Below are 21,362 nucleotides of genomic sequence, written 5' to 3' on the forward strand. Positions count from 1 at the left end.
AAGTCTTCTCTTACATGTACCCGTGTGTGATGTCCAGGTAAAAAAAAAAAAAAAAAAAAAAAAAAAAGAAAGAAAAGTACGTCTGTATGATCAAACATAATGCGACTATTTTTTTTTTTTTTAGTCTGACTCTATTACTGGCATTTGTTTTCAGGATTCAGTAGTGTTACTTCCTTTACCACGTCACTTCCTTTACCACGTCACTTCCTTTACCACGTCACTTCCTTTACCATGTCACTTCCTTCCACAAGATAAGTGGTGAAATGGAAGTGACTAAATTCTAACTCAACTGTCTCATTGCCGCAGTATTGAATCCCTGTGCTTGTTTTACTAGTACATTAATGAGATGTGCTCTGATGAACTCTTAGCACTTGTGCCCCCTAAACCTTACATAATCCCACCCCTTTACTGTTGAGCTCCCTGGATGCCAGAGACCCTTCTATTCTAATAGTTTCCTCATCCAAACTGCTAGATTTTGGAATTCCCTCCCTGTTTTCTGTTTTTCTGACGGTAATCCATGCCAAAATTTAAACATAATGTAAATAGACATGTCACTGCTCCCTACAGTCCCCTGTTAGACATTATCTCAAATAGTAGCCTCTTACTTTTCAAGTGGCAACATGCCTTGTTTGGGATGAAAAAGAGTAAAAAAAAAAGTAATAAAAACACATTAGTCAGCATCATTATTTACTTTCCTAATCTCACTTCCTTCATTACGTTACTTCCTTCACCACGTTACTTCCTTCACCACGTTACTTCCTTCACCACGTTACTTCCTTCACCACGTTACTTCCTTCACCACGTTACTTCCTTCACCATAGTCACCACAAACTTGCAATTATCGTATTTCTTTTTTTTTTTGACTAGATTTGATGCAGTTATAAGCATCCTTTTTGAGCAACAGGCCACACAAGACAGAATTGGTACAATGGGGAAAGGAGTGGCTGGTTACTTTTAATGCATCTAAAAACCAAGCTTCTCTCTTTACATCATCAACGTTCTGATCCCCATCTGGCATCAGTTGAAATGAATGGCTCTCGTTTTGAGGAGGCCTCAAGTTTTGACAAGCTCCTGGGTTTGACCTTTACTCCTGATCTTAAATGGAACAGGTACATCAAATCTGTTGCCAAGGCCGCTGGAAAAATGGTGGGATCCTTCTATCGATCCAGTAGATATCTCACTGCTGATGCAATTCTCTATCTATGTAAGAGCCAGGTACGTCCAAGGATGGAATACTATTGCCACATATGGACAGGAGCTGCTAGAAAGGACTTGTCCTGCCTTGATAGAATTCAAAATAGACTTTGTAGCCTCGTAGGAAATATCCTTTTCTCTTCCCTGCAACCTCTATCTCACAGAAGAGATGTTGCGAGTTTGTCTCTACTGTATCGTTATTTTCATGGAAAGTGTTCGACTGAGCTTCAGTCTATGGTCCCCCCTCGCCAAACTTTCACAAGAAACACTCGTCTAGCTGAAAACACTATCAATAATTCCCCCCACTCATTATTTGTGCCTAAACCTAAACGTAGATTCCATGAACAAAGCTTCTTTCTTAGAACTGCACGCCTATGGAATTGTCTTCCGTTTTCTTGCTTTCCAGCTGGCTACAATATGGTTGTCTTCAAATCTAACGTAAACAAGTTCCTGATGAGCCGTTTCACTTGTTAACAAATTTACCGAATTTCCATTACTAACGATTATTATATTGTCCAATTTCTACTGTACACTCTTTAACCCTTATCTTCGAGTGGCCGCTTGGCCTTGATAAGTGGTGATGCCTATGTAAAACAAAACAAAACAAAAAAAAAAACTTTGTTATTAGAAATGACACAAAGCAATATTCACCCTCGCTTGGTTAAGCTTGTCTTCTTCCAAAGGAGAAAGTTCCCAGGAAATATTATATTCACAACCAGTTGCATGTATGGCATAATCAAAACCAAAACATAAAGACAGTGAATCAAGTACGATAACCATTAGACCAGCTTGACACGGTTTTTTAAAAAGTGATTTCAAACCTATTTATTCTTGAAATAAAGAAGCTGTCATGTTCTCTGGCCGCGCATGCGAGTTCGGGAAAAAGGTGACAGATAAAAATTTGACAACCCCTACATACCAATTTTTCAGTTTTGATCCCTTAGCAGCACTTTTTTCCAGATGAAAACGGATTAAAAAGTTTTCCATATGATTGAATCCCTTATATACCAAATTTCAAATCTGTAGACCAAAAATACGTTGAGTATATAGGTTAAGAAGTGTCACACACACACACACACACACATTCTCACTTTTATCATTATATAGAGATTTATTTATTTATTTCAGTAAAAAAAAAAAAAAAAATTCAATGGAAATCACACCAGACAAGGCAGGAAACCATTTGATGTAAGGAGCTAAAAAAATACTACTTCAAAGTCAAAAATACTCAATGATGAATGTTCAATGAATAGATTTGACCCAGAAAACAGCAGTTCTTACCCCTTTGTTAGAATAAGAGAAGTCAGCAAGCAATTTGGCAAGCATGTTACAATTTTTGCAGTCTGCCTGAATAGGGGGGGAAAGAGGCTGTTGACTTCTGAATCACACCTTTTGTATCTGTGATCCATGTGGCTGTCTGAAATAATAGTTGACCGCCTCATCGTCACTTGATCTGGGACTCAACAATTAATCTATGCCTTATCGTCATCCAAATATATACTCCCAATAAGCTCTATTTCATCGTCATCCAAATATATACTCCCGACATGCTTTATCTGAACGCCATCCAAATAGATACTCCAAATATGCCTTAATCGAACGTCATCCAAATATTTACTCCCAATATGCTTTATATGAACGTCACTCAAATATATACACCAAATGTGCTTTTTTATCATAATTCAAATATATACTCCCAATATACTCTATTTTATCATCCAAATATATACTTCCATTATCCTCTATTTTATCGTCATCCAAATATATACTCCCAATACATTATATTAAAACATCATCCAAATATATACTCCGAATATGCTTTATTTTATCATGATGCAAATATATACTCCCAAAATGCTTTATTTGAACGTAATTCAAATATATACTCCCAATATGCTACATCTGAACGTCATCCAAATATATACTCCCAATATGCTACATCTGAACATCATCCAAATATATACTCCCAATATGCTAGAGCTGAACGTCATCCAAATATATACTCCCAATATGCTACATCTGAACGTCATCCAAATATATACTCCCAATATGCTACATCTGAACATCATCCAAATATATACTCCCAATATGCTAGAGCTGAACGTCATCCAAATATATACTCCCAATATTCTACATCTGAACGTCATCCAAATATATACTCCCAACATGCTAGAGCTGAACGTCATCCAAATATATACTCCCAATATGCTAGATCTGAACGTCATCCAAATATATACTCCCAATATGCTACATCTGAACGTCATCCAAATATATACTCCCAATATGCTACATCTGAACGTCATCCAAATATATACTCCCAATATGCTACATCTGAACATCATCCAAATATATACTCCCAATATGCTAGAGCTGAACGTCATCCAAATATATACTCCCAATATGCTACATCTGAACGTCATCCAAATATATACTCCCAATATGATTTATTTGAACGTCATCCAAATATATACTCCCAATATGATTTATTTGAACGTCATCCAAATAGATACTCCCAATATGCTACATCTGAACATCATCCAAATATATACTCCCAATATGCAAGAGCTGAACATAATCCAAATATATACTCCCAATATGCTAGAGCTGAACGTCATCCAAATATATACTCCCAATATGCTAGAGCTGAACGTCATCCAAATATATACTCCCAATATGCTAGAGCTGAACGTCATCCAAATATATACTCCCAATATGCTACATCTGAATGTCATCCAAATATATACTCCCAATATGCTAGATCTGAACGTCATCCAAATATATACTCCCAATATGCTACATCTGAACGTCATCCAAATATATACTCCCAATATGCTACATCTGAACATCATCCAAATATATACTCCCAATATGCTAGAGCTGAACGTCATCCAAATATATACTCCCAATATGCTAGAGCTGAACGTCATCCAAATATATACTCCCAATATACTACATCTGAACGTCATCCAAATATATACTCCCAATATGCTACATCTGAACATCATCCAAATATATACTCCCAATATGCTACATCTGAACATCATCAAAATATATATACTCCCAATATGCTACATCTGAACATCATCCAAATATATACTCCCAACATGCTAGAGCTGAACGTCATCCAAATATATACTCCCAATATGCTACATCTGAACGTCATCCAAATATATACTCCCAATATGCTAGAGCTGAACGTCATCCAAATATATACTCCCAATATGCTACATCTGAACGTCCTCCAAATATATACTCCCAATATGCTACATCTGAATGTCATCCAAATATATACTCCCAATATGCTACATCTGAACATCATCCAAATATATACTCCCAATATGCTAGAGCGGAACGTCATCCAAATATATACTCCCAATATGCTACATCTGAACGTCATCCAAATATATACTCCCAATATGCTACATCTGAACATCATCCAAATATATACTCCCAATATGCTACATCTGAACATCATCCAAATATATACTCCCAATATGCTACATCTGAACATCATCCAAATATATACTCCCAATATGCTAGAGCTGAACGTCATCCAAATATATACTCCCAATATGCTAGAGCTGAACGTCATCCAAATATATACTCCCAATATGCTACATCTGAACATCATCCAAATATATACTCCCAATATGCTAGAGCTGAACGTCATCCAAATATATACTCCCAATATGCTACATCTGAACGTCATCCAAATATATACTCCCAATATGCTACATCTGAACGTCATCCAAATATATACTCTCAATATGCTACATCTGAACATCATCCAAATATATACTCCCAATATGCTAGAGCTGAACGTCATCCAAATATATACTCCCAATATGCTACATCTGAACGTCATCCAAATATATACTCCCAATATGCTAGAGCTGAACGTCATCCAAATATATACTCCCAATATGCTACATCTGAACGTCATCCAAATATATACTCCCAATATGCTAGAGCGGAACGTCATCCAAATATATACTCCCAATATGCTACATCTGAACGTCATCCAAATATATACTCCCAATATGCTACATCTGAACATCATCCAAATATATACTCCCAATATGCTAGAGCTGAACGTCATCCAAATATATACTCCCAATATGCTACATCTGAACGTCATCCAAATATATACTCCCAATATGCTAGAGCTGAACGTCATCCAAATATATACTCCCAATATGCTAGAGCTGAACGTCATCCAAATATATACTCCCAATATGCTACATCTGAACATCATCCAAATATATACTCCCAATATGATTTATTTGAACGTCATCCAAGTATATACTCCAAATATGCTTTACTTTATCTTTATCCAAATATCTACTCCCAAAATGCTCTATTTTTCATCATCCAAATATATACTCCCAATATGCTTAATATAAACGTCATCCAAATATATACTCCTAAAATGCTATTTTTTATTGTCATGCAAATATATAATTTCAAAATGCTCTGTTTTCTAATCATCTAAATATATACTCGGAATATGCGCTTCTAAATTAGAAGATATGACTAATTTTAGCTGTGAACGCCAATCTTTAATTCAGTTCTTTTTTCTGCAGGTTGTTTTTCTTTTTGTTTTTTTAGCAACAACTACTGGGGTACTATGTAGGGATGTGGGCAGCAAGATGCCGGTTCATGTTGCACTTGAACTTCTGCACGTCAGTACAGTTGGGGAAGCAGGGACCGGGAATGGAATTCCAAAGTCTAGCGATTCTGGGGAAGAAACTACTGGAGTAGAAAAATCTTTTACATCTAGGGATCTCTACAGTGTGGGAGTGGGATTTAGCAGCCTGTCGGGTTTGTCGAGAGTGTTCACGTCGTGGGGGCACAAGTGCTTGCAGTTCGTCAGAGCATTCACCATTAAAATACTTGTAGAACAGGCAGAGGGATGCAACGTTTCATCGATGGGACAGAGGCTGAAGCTTAGATAACAGTTCAGGGCCTATCAGATTTGCGACTCTCTTTTGAACCTTGTCAAGGAGCGAGAGACTAGTAGCAGATGCACCAGCCCAAATATGATAGCAATACTCCATACATGAGCGAATGGTGGCCTTATAGAGGTACAGGATACTTTTGGGTGTTAGTAGTTTTCTAGCACAGTAGAGAGAGCCCACCTTCCTTGCAGTGGCCCTGGCAATGCCTTCAATGTAATTGTTCCAACTCATGTTTCCTGTGAACGTTAGGCCAAGGAGTTTGAAAGATGTACTCTCAGGTAAAGAGTGTTTTTGGCCATTGCTATAGGTGGTAGAGAAGGTTTCTTGTAATTATTGAATGAAACTAGTTTAGTCTTGGCGGCATTGAATGTGACCATCCATTTTTGTCCCCATTCCGCTACAGATTGGAGGTCATCCTCTAGTGTTTCTGCAATTTCTTTAGATATGTGTTTATTTGTTTTCCTGTTTTGATCAGCATTATATTTGAGATCAAAACAATTCACTGACAATTACAAAATTACTATCTCAGCCAAAATAAGTTGTATATTGAGGAATTTTGATGACTATCATTTGCGATCTTGAGCAAAAAGTATATTTTACCTACACTAAGACGGGTATTGTACAATACACATATGAAATAATATGAAAACAAAGAAAAATTTTCCCGATTCCGATACCCCGAAAAGCTACGATTTCCGCTTCCGATTCTGATTAATTGTCCCAACACTAATATATATATATATATATATATATATATATATATATATATATATATATGAATGTATGTATATACTAGCAGTGAGATCAGGCGTTGCCCGGGATCGAATGAAGATCAACAAATTTTCCACCCTCCCATACTATTATTGTCATCGAAACCGGTGAAAGAAAAACAGGCAAAAATATAATGGAGATTGGGGGGGGGCACAAACTATCTAACTTCAGATTTGGCCGCCATGACACAGTGATATCTTCAATTTAACCGAGGTCTGTGTATAAATATAATTATGTTGTTTCTGCCAAAGCTTGGTAGCGGTCTATAGCTGTTAAGAATATTGGGATGGGGGAGGATGCAGATAGTAACGAAGATTAAAGGTGGTCGAGGGGTGAGGGATAGAGAGAAGAATCCCGGAAGAGCTGATGCTCTGTCCGGACATAAGTTCTGGAGATTTGACTTGACCCGTACAGATGTCTGCCTGTTCTCATATACTTCCTCTCCCCCCCTCTTTCTCTCATATATATATATATATATATATATATATATATATATATATATATATATATATATATATATATAATGTGTGTGTATATATATATATAATGTGTGTGTATATATATATATATATATATATATATATATATATATATATATATATATATATATATATATATAAGCAATATTAGACCTGGTCAGTACTAAATGGGTGGCAACTTGGGATTTCCAAATGCTGTATGTGCTCTCTGCTTATCTCTGCATTGTTTCCGGTTGCCCTGGGCTTCTGCTTGCCACTGGATTCAAATAGTGCCGATTCAGGAGAGGTATGGCTGAGGATTTCACAACCTTTGTCTCACAATTACACATGCAGATGCCCCTGCAGGGGGTATCATTTTTTTTTCGGGACTGAACAGAGGCATCAATGCCTCTGTTCAGTCTCGAAAGAAAAATGATACCCCCTGATATATATACCCCTTTATATATATATATATATATATATATATATATATATATATATATATATATATATATATATTGTCATGGGGCGATTCCAATATTTTTATGAGTGATGGGAAAATTCCAATATTTTTTCCCGATTCCGAAACAATTACCTCTTCTGTACAAAATTCACGATTTTGATTCCGATACAATTACCGATTCCGATTTTTTATAAATCTCTAAATATTATACTATAAAGTTGTTATTTTGTCCCGATTACTATCAAAACACATCTTAAATGTGCATGTATTTTCTCAAACGTAAAAATACTCTTGTGAGGGGAGGGGTTGGTCTAGAAATTTAGTCTTACTGGAAGTTTAAATCAATAAATATTTATTATTTTATTATTACTACAAGCAGTGGAAAACGTTTTATAAAAACAAAATCAAATAAAATAGATGGTTAAAGGAGTCGGTTTTGGCACCGGAAAATAGGCTCAAATTTTCCCGATTCCGATACCCCGAAAAGCTACGATTTCCACTTCCGATTCTGATTAATTGTCCCAACATTAATATATATATATATATATATATATATATATATATATATATATATATATATATGAATGTGTGTATATACTAGCAGTGAGATCCAGCGTTGCCCAGGATCGAATGAAGATCAACAAATTTCCCCCCCCATACTATTATTGTCATCGAAACCGGTGAAAGCGGTCATTTTTCAATCAAATCGATTGATTGCCTGCTCTAGTAACTCCGCTTTCCCGTAGTATAGCAGGAGAAAGCTTCACATGCTTGGTCTACATTGAACTGTTGAATTTATAAAATCATCTGTAAATAATGGCTTCTCTTAAAGTTCAAAATGAAAAAGTCAAGTATCATGGTGCAATTGTGCTCTAGACAGAACCATTCATTTTGAACGCGCTCTCTGAGTGTGGGTGGTGCCATCTGCACGGACGGTGTACCACAAAGTATGGAGTGGGATGTGTGACTGGGAGTACGCAGAATATATCAGTTGATGGAATGCTATGCCTTGTAAAATACCTGCGACTCATAGTGCGACCGGGCCTACTCTGATATGCTTTCTTGGAAGTGAGAGATTTTAGACCATCAATGAGATGCTGGGTGAGCAGACACCCAGTGTGGATGTAGATGATGGCTCATCCAATGACATTTGCACGCGGCGCAAAAGCCTCCCCCCACCACCACCACCACCATCACACCCCCGCCGAGTGTTCCATGTATGATCATAGGGGGGAGTGTAGCAGTAATTCTTCTAACCCACTCATCTGTAAAAGACAGGTTTGCTCTGTCTACTGCCGATATGTGAGGGTTTGGAGAGGAAGAAGATCCTAGCTTGACGTAGTTGCTTGTCTAGTCGCACCAATGAGCTGTGAAACAGCGAAACAGTACTGTATGTGGATGACTATGATGCTCCCTATCTTGGGTTGAGCATATTGGAAAGTGATATACAAATTACCATTAGCGTATGAAGTGATGTTCTTTGTGTAAACAAATTGAGCTTAGGTATTTGGACAATGTCAAAACATTGTTAATTCACTACCCGCATAGCAGCAGCCGAATAGCGCAACGGTTAAAAGCTCCGACTGTCATTTAGTTTCGATCCTAGCTTGAGGTAGTTGCTTGTCTAGCCGCACTGATGAGCTGTGAAACAGTACTGACTATAATGCTCCCTATCTTGGGTTGAGCATATTGGAAAGTGATATACAAATTACCATCAGCGTATGAAGCGATGTTCTTTGTGTAAACAAATTGAGCTTAGGTATTTGGACAATGTCAAAACATTGTTAATTCACTGCCCATATAGCAGCAGCCAAATAGCGCAATGGTTAGAAGCTCCGACTGTCATTTGGGCGATCGGGTTTCGATTCCAGCTTGCAATAATTGCTTGTTTAGCCACACTCATGAGCTGTGAAACAGCGAAACAGTACTGTATGTGGATGACTATATATATATATATATATATATATATATATATATATATATATATATATATACTAGCAAAAGTACCTGTCATTGATTGGGTTCAAAAACAGCCTACAGAAAATGGACTGATTTATGAAAGTATGATAGGTTATGAAAAGGAAGGGTTGTAAAGAGATAACTTCGAATTTGGGGGTATCAAAACCAAAGCAAAATATGATGAAAGTAAAAATAAAATAGATAAACCCCATAATTTATTATACCATACCTGTTCACACTGAAACACTTATTACAATATTCTGTGGAACTATATTAAAAAACCTTGTTAAACTTTGTGACATATTTCCATTCTATGGAGGTCAGGCGTGAACAAACACCCCATAATTTTATTATACCATATTTCTTCAAACTGAAACATAATTATCAAAGTATACTTACGCAGATAGATATGAAAACTCTTTATTAAGTTTGTGCCTATTTCGATTCTATGGAGGCCAGGCGCGAACGCAGACCCCACAATTTTATTATACCACCCTATTTAAGTTAAAACATACTTATCAAAGTATTATTATGTACATCTATATCAAAAACCCTTGTAGACGTTTTTTTTTTTATTTTTTATTTTTTATTTCCATACTTTGTGGACCAGGCGCGAACGCAGACCCCACAATTTTAATGAACCACCGTTCTGCCAGATCAAACATATCCATTCCTGTGTCTCGATACATCTTCTATCATTATATGTAATCAGTTTTTTTGCAATAGTCAACCATATAGGAGCCTATTCGTGACCAGACACACACACACACACATTCAGCTTTATATTATAGATATATATAAAAGTGAATTTGTTTGTGTGTGTACATTTCTGTCAATTTTCGGTCTACAGACTCGAGATTTGACATAATGAGTACTGAGATTTGGGAAAATATTTTAATCGATTTTTGGACAGAAATTTATCTGTCAAGAGGTCAAAGTTCAACAATCTGACTTTTGAAAACTCTACCAAATCTCCTCCGCAAATTTGGGTATAAATACTTGAAATTTTAAATGTAGGTCACTTGGATATGGGTCAAACTTTTTAATTTGATTTGAGATCAAAACAATTAATTTTAAGAGGTCAAAATTGGGGTCAAAGTTTTTAAAAATTGGCCCTGCGGTCTCTATCAAATTACTCAGCCAATTTTTGTCTAAACATTCGAAATTTTACATAAAGGGTATTCAGAGATAGGGCAAGCTTTGTAATCGGTTTGGCTCGAAAATTTGAGCTGTCAAGGAGTCAAAGTTTTAAAAAAATTGACCGTTGCACTCTCTAGCAAACTAATCAGACAATTTTTGGTCTAAACATTTGAAATTTTACATAACAGGTATTCAGACATACTGCAAACATTTTAATCAGTTTTGGGCGAAAATTTCGCTGCCAAGAAGTCAAAGTTGAAAGAGTTGATCTTTGCAGATTCTACCAAATTCCTCCGCCAATTTGGGGTCTAAACACTTGAAGTTTTAGATGTAGGTAACTTTGACATGGGTCAAACTTTTTATTTTGATTTGAGACCAAAACAATAAATGTTAAGGGATCAAAATTGGGGTCAAAGTTAAAATAAAATTACCTTTGCGGTCTCTACCAAATTACTCAGACAATTTCTGGTCTAAATATTTGAAATTTTACATAAAGTGTATTCATACAAAGGGCAAGTTATGAACAGTACATAGGGCCACGAGTAAAGCAGGGCTGAATTGCTAGTATATATATATATATATATATATATATATATATATATATATATATATATATATATATATATACAAACACATGCTTCTATATAGATTTAACTGGTCTTTGAGCTGGGATTAAAATGTGGTCTGTATTCTGTCATCGGCCAGAGGACGAGAAATCCTCCTAGATTGAGCAATTTTTATTTTTTTATCAATCTAGAATGCTCCTTTTTTGAGATTTGGTTTTCTCCATACAAAAATTTTGCCCACGTGGGGAGGCAACTAACTAGGGACTCTATATCTGTCTATCTGACTGCTTATCTGTCCACCTACCTATCTTTATGTTAATCTCTTTATCTACCTGTTTCTATTAACCTGCCTCCCCACGAGGACAGAGTTAGACACAAGGTCACTTTTTAATGTGGGAGAAATCCAGCTCCCCAAAAAGAGACATTCTGGATTCGGACAGAAATTAAAAAAACAAAAAAAAATTTCCAATCTTCTTTATTGACTGAAATGAAATGAAACTGCGGTACTACTCCTAAGGTGAGTTTAAATGGTTTCCTCCAAAGGAGGAAATTTCATGGGAGTATGAAATTCACAAGTGATCCCCAGGCACATGTATATCTCCATTAGGGGAGATGACGATGTTACGTTTTTGTAACTCTTGCGTTCTCGTACATACAGCACTAGGTATTCCCAAATTGGTCACCCATCTGGTACTGACCAGGCTCAACATTGCTTAACTTTGGAGATCTAACAAAAACCGGTGTGTCAGTCTGATTATGCCATATATTCTTAACCCTTCACTGACTGATAACAGAAAAGTATAATATCAGAACAGATACTACACTTATCTCGTGGATGTTCGTCTGTCTGAACGACTAGAACCATTTGATAATCTTGGAAGGGTGATGAATGATGTACGCTGAATTGTGAAGCAAAAATTGCGCAATCTCCAGCCACACCTCTCCTGAGTCGGCACTGCTTGATTTCAGTGGCAAGGAGAAGTCCAGAAGAACCGGAAACAATGCCGAGATAAGCGGAGTAAGCGGTATTCTCAAATGGTCACCCATTTCAGATCTGAATAGACTCAACGATGCTCAACTTTACTGATCTAAGGGGAAACGATGAAATATTGTGTCAGAACAGGTACTACACTAACGAAAGAGACCAACCGTTTATCTTCCCGATCTATCGCCCACCTGGCTGACCAGGTTGGTTACACAGGCTGACAACAAGTGATCGCAGAAGAGGAAGCGACATAAACGGGAAGCCGGCAATATATTTACGTCTCATCTAAATATATCCGTCTATGTGCTATAAATATCCCCTCATAATTTATACGAAGACGCAAAAGCCAGTGCGAACACGGATAGCATTCAGTTTAAGACAGGCAGTATCTAACCTACTCGACCACCCACACAAACTTTAATAATATCGCAGTAAAGACACTTATTCTTTTTTATTATTTTATTTTATTTGTGGGGGGGGGGGTCTTCGGACTACATTTCTCAAGATAAGAATAATAGTCTGAAGAATACAAATAATTTGAGTAATTTATCCTCTTCTAAAAAAAAAAGTCAGAAACGTAAAATCTGTTAACGGTTACGTTTGACAAAAAAAAAATGCTTAAAAATTAAAAACTGTAGAAATAGTTGAATACAGTAATCTATCTATCTATCTATCTATCTATCTATCTATCTATCTATCTATCTATCTATCTATCTGTCTGTCTGTCTGTCTGTCTGTCTATCTATCTACAATTCTATAAATGCTACTTTGTCTCTGTGTGTGAGTTCGTTCCTTATAGACACCGAAAATGACTGAACAGATTTTCTTTAAAATTTACAGAACTTTAGTGTATAAGTCTGGGAGTAATCTTAGTCAAGTTTTGTCTCAGAATAACCCCGATAATTACCGATAATCAAAACCGTTATTTTAATTTATCTATCATCGGTAAAGCCATTTTTCCATGTCGTTGCTTAGCAACAATGATAGAACAACCGGCCGTGAAAATTCTACTGTGGGTAAGTTGATAGCGTGTTTCTTTTTCTTTTTTTTCTTTTTCTTTTTTTTTTTTTTTTTTTTGCAAGACGTGGTCTGTAGGTTCAAACTCCTCACGTAAATTTCTTAGTGTTTTTTTTTTTTCGTTAACTGGAAAGAAGTTTATATAAAATAATTTTATAAAAGAAACAGTAGGTTCTTTAGAGTGCAATGTAGAATAACGTATAATTTGGACTAAGTTATTGCATGGAGGCGTGTGAACCTTCTTCCCAGGCAATTTCATGGATTTCGATGACAATAAAAATATAGGTGTCTGAAATATTTGTTGATCATCATTCAATCCCGGGCAACGTCGGGTCTCCCTACTAATAATTACATAAAAAGGAATAATATATATATATATATATATATATATATATATATATATATATATATATATATATATATATGCACTTGAAGAAGGTCGGAGGAGGTTACATGGACCGAAACGTTGTGAAAATAACACTCAAGATGAGAACAGTAGTCCGAATAATCCAAGAAATCCGAATAGCCAATCCTCATCTCAAAAATTAAGAAATATATTTTTTTTTATTTCTAGAAAAAAGGCTTTAAAACATATGTTAGGGTGCATTTTAAAATATACGCATCTACAATACATATCTATGCAAAGTTCGTGGGAGAAGGACTTGAGCAGAGATCTCGATTCTAAAGAAAATAGAAAAAAAGTAAGAGCATAATATTTATTTATATTTGTGTTACAGAAGATCAGAAAAACATCGGTACCATCGGTTTCAAATCCAAAACGAAAATATCACAGAGTTCCATACAACGTGCAAGACACCATTTCTGGGGAGACGGATATAAACAGAAGCTGAAGAGAGTTCGACATAGGCGACCAAATATTAATCCTCATTGTTTTGTATTTGAAACCGACGGTACCGATATTTTACTGATTTTCTGTTACACAAATATAAATATCTACATTTTATATATATATATATATATATATATATATATATATATATATATATATATATATATATATATTTGTGTTCATACAAACCTTTTATTTTACTTGTGAATCACTATTTATCAAGACCCAAAGGCCATTCGAGGATAAAGGTTAATGAATGTAACGTGGTAATGTAGTAATCGTTAATGGTGTAAATGGGGTAAAATTTGATTATTTATGGGAATGGTTCAACAAGAACTTGTTTATATTGGACTTGAAGGCTAGCATGTTGTATTCAATCGGAAAGCAGGCCAGCAATACAGTGTTCCACAAGTGAGTAGTTCTGGGAAAGAAACCTTTTACATGGAAGCTGCGTTTACATTTAGGCAGAGAGACTGGGGGAAATCATATATAGTGGTTGTTGCTAGTCGCGTGTTTTTTTGTGTATGTGTGTGAAAGTTTGGCTTACATTTGTTTCAATTGCGACTTTATTCCAAGTTCACTTTCCTCAGATCACAGTGGTGTGCTTTTTTTTTGTATTATTTACTGTGATTTGAAGGAAGTGAACTTGTAATAAAGCCGTAGATGAAACATGTATGCACATATGTAGCCAAAAAATGTTTGTGTAAATAAAATTTATCCTGAAATTTTATTCTACTTGTTATTGAACTCTATCTTATAAACACCATAGTTTTCTCGTGATTTACCATGTATAAACTAACAATCGTACAAACACTATACATAAATTACACACACAGACACACATATGGTGCTTAGTAAAAATGACACCGGTAAAAATGGCACTTTGATAACAAACAATTAAGACCGTTCGAGAAAGGTGAGCGAAGCTCCCACTCCCCTATTTAAAATAGGGTTGTCCCTTAGCTTGAGTTTGAAAAAGGTCGGTTTGGTTAGGTTCAAATTCTGTAGAAGCACTGAAAAGAAAACTTATGACGTTTTATTTAATAATTATTTTATAATAAATATTTATATATAATAATCTGAAAAAAAAGCCTAAACAAAATTTTACCGTTGCCATATTTACCTAAATTCAATTTATTTATTTTTTTTAGTTTTGAAAATGGAAACTTAATTTAATGATTCATTCGCTGGCGGCCACTGCTTTTAATTTTTTTGTATCAAAAAGATTTTTACTTGAAAAAAAATGTTATTCTTCAGAAAATTGGCACAATTGATTTACAAATTACAAGTGTCGAGCGTTACGTAAGAACAAGAAAAAATAGCCGACACGATAGGGTTATATCTTTGGAGTCTTGATAATGACTTAAAAAAAAAAAGTAAAGCAAATTACTGGTTGAAATTCAACCAATAACCATTATGGTAACATTTATAGGTGTGTTTTTTTTTCCAATATTTTTTTATTTTTATTTTTATTTTTAAGCCTTTATCAAGCATCTAAGTAAAGGATGGCTTTCTAAATAATCTGCAGAAGCTGAAGGCGGGTTTCTTTATTATTAATTATTCTGTACTTTCACCTAACAATCTACTAAATAAACAAACTTGGGAAACTGAAACTCTCGCAGGAAGTTTAATACTGATGAAGTTTAATATCAGAGACAGAATCTGATCAAACACCGTTTGCTGCTAACTTTGCTGCTAACTCTTCTGGTTTACCAATATTTATGAAATCATCAATGCTTTTGTTTTGTTTTTGTTTTTTATGTTTTGCCCAAATTCACAATTACAACTTTTTTTTTTTTTTACAAAAGAGAATTAGTTATTATTAGAGCCCTGAGTACTCATATGGAATAAACGTGCTTAAATAATGACGTTATTATTTTAAAAATCATTCTCTATTGAGAAAAATCACCCCAAATTGAACCACATAATTTTGGGTTCAACATTAATGAGGAGCCTTTTAGTAGTTGACAAAAATTTAAAGTTTTCTGAGCAAACTAAGAACATAAAAAAGGGACAAATAAGCATAATAATTATCAATCCTGAGAGGTGGTGACTCCCCCTTTAGCTAGGGTTATAAATTATGATGAAGGAAAGAGAGTGGTATACAAGCAATTACGTGTTATATTCCTTATCTCTACCTCCACAAAGACTTTTAATACCGGCTCGCTAAAAGAATCTTCGGCTAACATTCACATTTGCGATGACTTCAATGTCCATAATGTGCTTTCAGGACTGCCAGATACCACTGTAAAAGAGTAATAAAAAATGCAAGAGAGCTATATGCTCAGTCTGTTAAATCCAAAGTAGCTGAGCAGCGGCTTGGTTCCAACCAGTTTTGGCAAATAGCAAACAGGATCCTGAACAGAAGCGTGCGTTCTATCCCAACCATTATCAATGGACTTGAAGTCATCTCGTCAGCATCAGACAAAGCCAAACTATTTGCCAAGAACGTTGCAGTTAATTCTACCCTATGTGACGAAGGCCATCAACTCCCCGTATTTCCTCCTATAACACACAACACGCTATGCAACATACAAATATCTGTGCGTGATGTCGCCAAGCTAATCAAGAACCTTGATTCCAGTAAAGCAACTGGCCCTGACGGTATTGCAATTATAGTGTTAAAAAAGCTTCAACCAGAACTTGCCCCCATACTTACAAAAATCTTTAAGTGTTGCTTTAAGAGAAATGCTTCCCAACACCCTGGAAAACCTCATCAGTATGCCCTGTATTTAAGAATTCAGGTGATAAGTCATCTCCCTCTCAGTACAGACCAATAAGTCTCCTGTGTGTCATGAGTAAATTGTTGGAATCCATATTAAATAGAGAAATAGTCAACTACCTCAGTAGAAATAACCTTCTTGGTGACATGCAATATGGTTTCCTTCTGCTAGATCTACAGCAGATGTGCTAACGGTTATATCTCATAGGATCAGTGAATCTCTCGACAAAGGCTTCCTTTCTAGGGCAATTGCTCTTGACATATCAAAAGCTTTCGACAAGGTATGGCATAAGGGCCTACTTCATAAGATTTCCAGCTACAGTATAACTGGAAATGTTTTCTCAATTATTAAATCATTTCTCTCTGATAGGCTCATAAGAGTAGTGGTTGATGGGCAGAAATCAGAGGCCCACAGTATTAATGCTGGAGTCCCTCAAGGGTCAATCCTGGGCCCAACTCTCTTCCTACATCAATGAGCTCCCAAAACACATACTTAAATCATTCGTTGACATCTATGCTGATGACACGACCATCTATGGCAACACATCAAAGGTCGTAAATGACAAAGCTCTCTCTAATTCTCTCTTCTCTGATCTTGAGCATGTGATACAGTGGGGGAAGAGGTGGCTGGTTATTTTTAATGCATCTAAAACCAAGCTCCTATCTTTACGTCATCAACGCTCTGATACCCCATCTAATATCAATTGAAATGAATAGCTCTCGTCTTGGGGAGGCTCACTGTTTTGACAAGCTTCTGGGTTTGACCTTTACTCCTGATCTGAAATGGAACACGTACATCAGGTCTGTTGCCAAGGTCGCTGGGAAAATGGTGGGATACTTCTATCGCTCCAGAAGATATCTTGCAACTGATGCAATTCTCTATCTATATAAAAGCCAAGTACATCCAAGGATGGAATACTGTTGCCACATCTGAGCAGGAGCTGCAAAAAACAGCCTATCCTGCCTTGACAGAGTACAAAATAGACTTTGTGGCTTAGTGGGGGATGCCCTTTTCTCTACCCTGCAACCTCTCTTCCACAGAAGAGACCTTGCAAGCCTGTCTTTGTTTTATCGTTATTTCTGTGGCAAGTGCTCGTCTGAGCTTCAATCTCTGGTCCCCCCTCCCCAATCTTTCAGGATAAACACCCATCTAGCTGTAACCACTGTCAATAATTTTCCCCATTTTTTATCTGTATCTAAATCAAAACGTAGATTCCATGAACAAAACTTCTTTCTCAGAAGTGCACGCCTGTGGAACTCTCTTCCGTTTGCCTGTTTCCCACCTGACTACAACTTGGATGTCTTCAAGTCCAAGATAAACAAATTCCTGATGAACCGCCCTCTTCAGTAAGACACTTTATTAAATCTCCAATACTAACGATTACTACGATACTACCCCATTGATTACTGCACACACAATAACGTTTATCCCCGAGTGGCTTCCGGGTCTTGATAAGTGGTGACCACCATGTAAAAAAAAAAAATGAAATGTATACATTTATGCCATAGTTTGCAAAACTTTGAAAACAATACATGAGCATTTGCTAAAAATTCTAAAGCAAGAAATGGCTTTCTATTCAACAGTTTAAATGCTTCCAAATTTCTTGTGCAGTATAATGTGATTTAACAAAAAAAAAAAATGTATTTTAGGTAAAAAAAAAAAACTTACAGATTTAAAATTAGTAAAAATTCAAAGGATTTTTGTGTAATCCTTTGAATTTTTACTTGAATTGATCATTTGAAGCTTTTTAGTTGGGCGGGGCAGTTAGGGTTTCGTTTTGTTTTGAATTCATATATATATATATATATATATATATATATATATATATATATATATATATATATAAGCGATGCTCTTTGTGTAAACAAATCGAGCTTAGGTATTCAGACGATGTCAAAATATTGTTAATTCACTGCCCGCACAGCAGCTGCTGAATGGCGTAATGATTCAAAGCCTTGACTGTCGTACAGGCAGTCGGGTTTCGATCCTGGCTTAACGTAGTTGGTTATCTAGCCGCACTGATGAGCTTGGATACAGTGAAACAGTACTGTATGTGCCTATTTACTATGCCTCCCCACGGGACAGAGTTAGACACCAGGGTCGTTTTTCAACGTGGAGAAAAGAAACAGTACTGTATGTGGATGACCATATATATATATATATATATATATATAATTATTATTATTATTATTATTATTATTATTTACTAAAATAATTATTAAATACCTACAGACACTAGTGTTTCATCCTTTCGTAAATCATCAGCGCAGGGTGTCACGATTAACCACAGTAGATAGATTCAGACCCGGCAACAGAAGCCATCCCTGGCTTTATTAGTAAGGACCTAATCCATTCGATTACCATTAACTGCAAGAAATGCTGTTAAATTTTAAACATTTATTTTTTAAATGCTTTTTAACGTCAGTCAAAGTGATCTAATCGTTATATGATGATCTGCGCAAAAAAGAAAAATTGACCGACTTTATGAAAGTGCTCAACGATAAGGAACGAGTTTCTTAAAGGGGCCGACATAATTATTTACTATAATAATTATTAAATCCCTACAGACACTAGTGTTTCATTCTTTTGGGAATCATCAGTGCAGGGTGTCACACGATTAACACCAGTCGATAGATTCGAACCCGGCGACAGAATATATATATATATATATATATATATATATATATATATATATATATATAAATAATTTTTTTTTTTATTAACCCATTAAGTCTCATAGTATCTATACTGTTACCACATCTACACAAGAGCTGCTCAGCATGCCCTATACAAATTGATAGAGTTCAAAATCGGCTTCGAAACTTAGTAGGTGATGCCCTTTTCTCTTCAACCTCTTTCCCACAGGGGTGACGCTGCAAACCTATCTCTGCTCTATCGTTTCATGGCAAGTGCTCGACTGGACCCAAATCAAAACTTACTATTGAGTTAAAACATCATGTAATGACTAAAAATGGAAAGATGGTGGGATCCTTCTACCGTTCCAGAAGATATCTCACTACTGATGCAATTCTCTATCTATATAAAAGCCAAGTACGTCCAAGGATGGAATACTGTTGCCATATCTGGGCAGGAGCTGCTAAAAATAGCCTATCATGCTTTGACAGAGTACAAAATAGACTTCGTGGCTTAGTGGGGGATGCCCTTTTCTCTTCCCTGCAACCTCTCTCCCATAGAAGAGACGTTGCGAGCCTGTCTTTGTTTTATCGTTATTTCCATGGCAGGTGCTCGTCTGAACTCCAATCTCTAGTCCCCCATCGCAAATCTTTTACGAAAAACACCCGTCTAGCTGAATCCACTGTCAAAAGTTTTCCCCACTCTTTATCTGTGCCTAAATCAAAACGTAGATTCCATGAACAAAGCTTCTTTCTTAGAACTGCACGCCTGTGGAACTCTGTTCCGTCTGCTTGCTTCCCACCTGACTACAACCTGGATGTCTTCAAGTCCAACGTAAAAAAATTCCTGATGAACCGCCCCCTTAAGTAGACATTTTTATTAAACCCCCACACTAACGTACTGTACATGCAATAACCCTTATCCCTGAGTGGCTTCCGGGCCTTGATAAGTGGTGATCACCTTGTAAAAAAAAGAAGAAAAAAGAATACAACAATTGTAAGGAAAAAGTTATTTATTCTTTTTAGAAAACCAAATATTGACCCTCCTATAGATGGGACACTAAGCACATGTGATATATTTTAGACTATTTGAGGCTATACATTCGAGATAAAATTTATACATTGCACTTTTGGCAATAAGTTAGTGACTTACTATCGCAAAACTCATTTATATAAGTTCATACATTCATCGAACAAATATAAGTTTAGAAAATTTTATAACAGTTTTTTAGAGGGTTCCAGCACCTCGTGGAGAGAAATTGATGAATATATATGAATTTTATCCTTTCTTCAAAGTAATCATGCAATAAGCATATATATCTATATAATTATAAAAGTCTGGGGACCGTCCGGCCGTACTTGCTTGCTTGTTTGAATCTTGTCTTCGACAATCGGGCGATTTCATCTTTTATAAAAGGGATGAGAGGCGACTTTATATATATATATATATATATATATCATTACATTTTCAACCCAAACAAGGCACAGTGCTACTTTGATGTAGGGGGCTTCTATCAGGAACATAAGTTGAAGGGATACTATGTAGGGAGTTGAGCAGCAAGATATCTGTTCACAGTACACGTGAACTTCTGCATGTCAGTACAGTTGGGGAACCAAGAACCCGGAAGGGAATTAGTCTAGCAGT

General features: G+C 36.0%; 1 protein-coding gene across 3 annotated transcripts in view; it reads left to right on the forward strand.

Annotated features, from left to right (window-relative positions):
• The window catches only part of LOC145249497 (ras-specific guanine nucleotide-releasing factor 2-like), a 1,106,705-nt gene that overhangs the window by 793,302 nt on the left and 292,041 nt on the right, over window positions 1-21,362 (forward strand). The gene's annotated exons all lie outside the window — the stretch shown is intronic.

Source organism: Euprymna scolopes, chromosome 28 (genome assembly GCF_053919585.1).
Source record: "Euprymna scolopes isolate OS-2025 chromosome 28, ASM5391958v1, whole genome shotgun sequence".
In the NCBI taxonomy this organism is placed as follows: Eukaryota; Metazoa; Mollusca; class Cephalopoda; order Sepiida; family Sepiolidae; genus Euprymna; species Euprymna scolopes.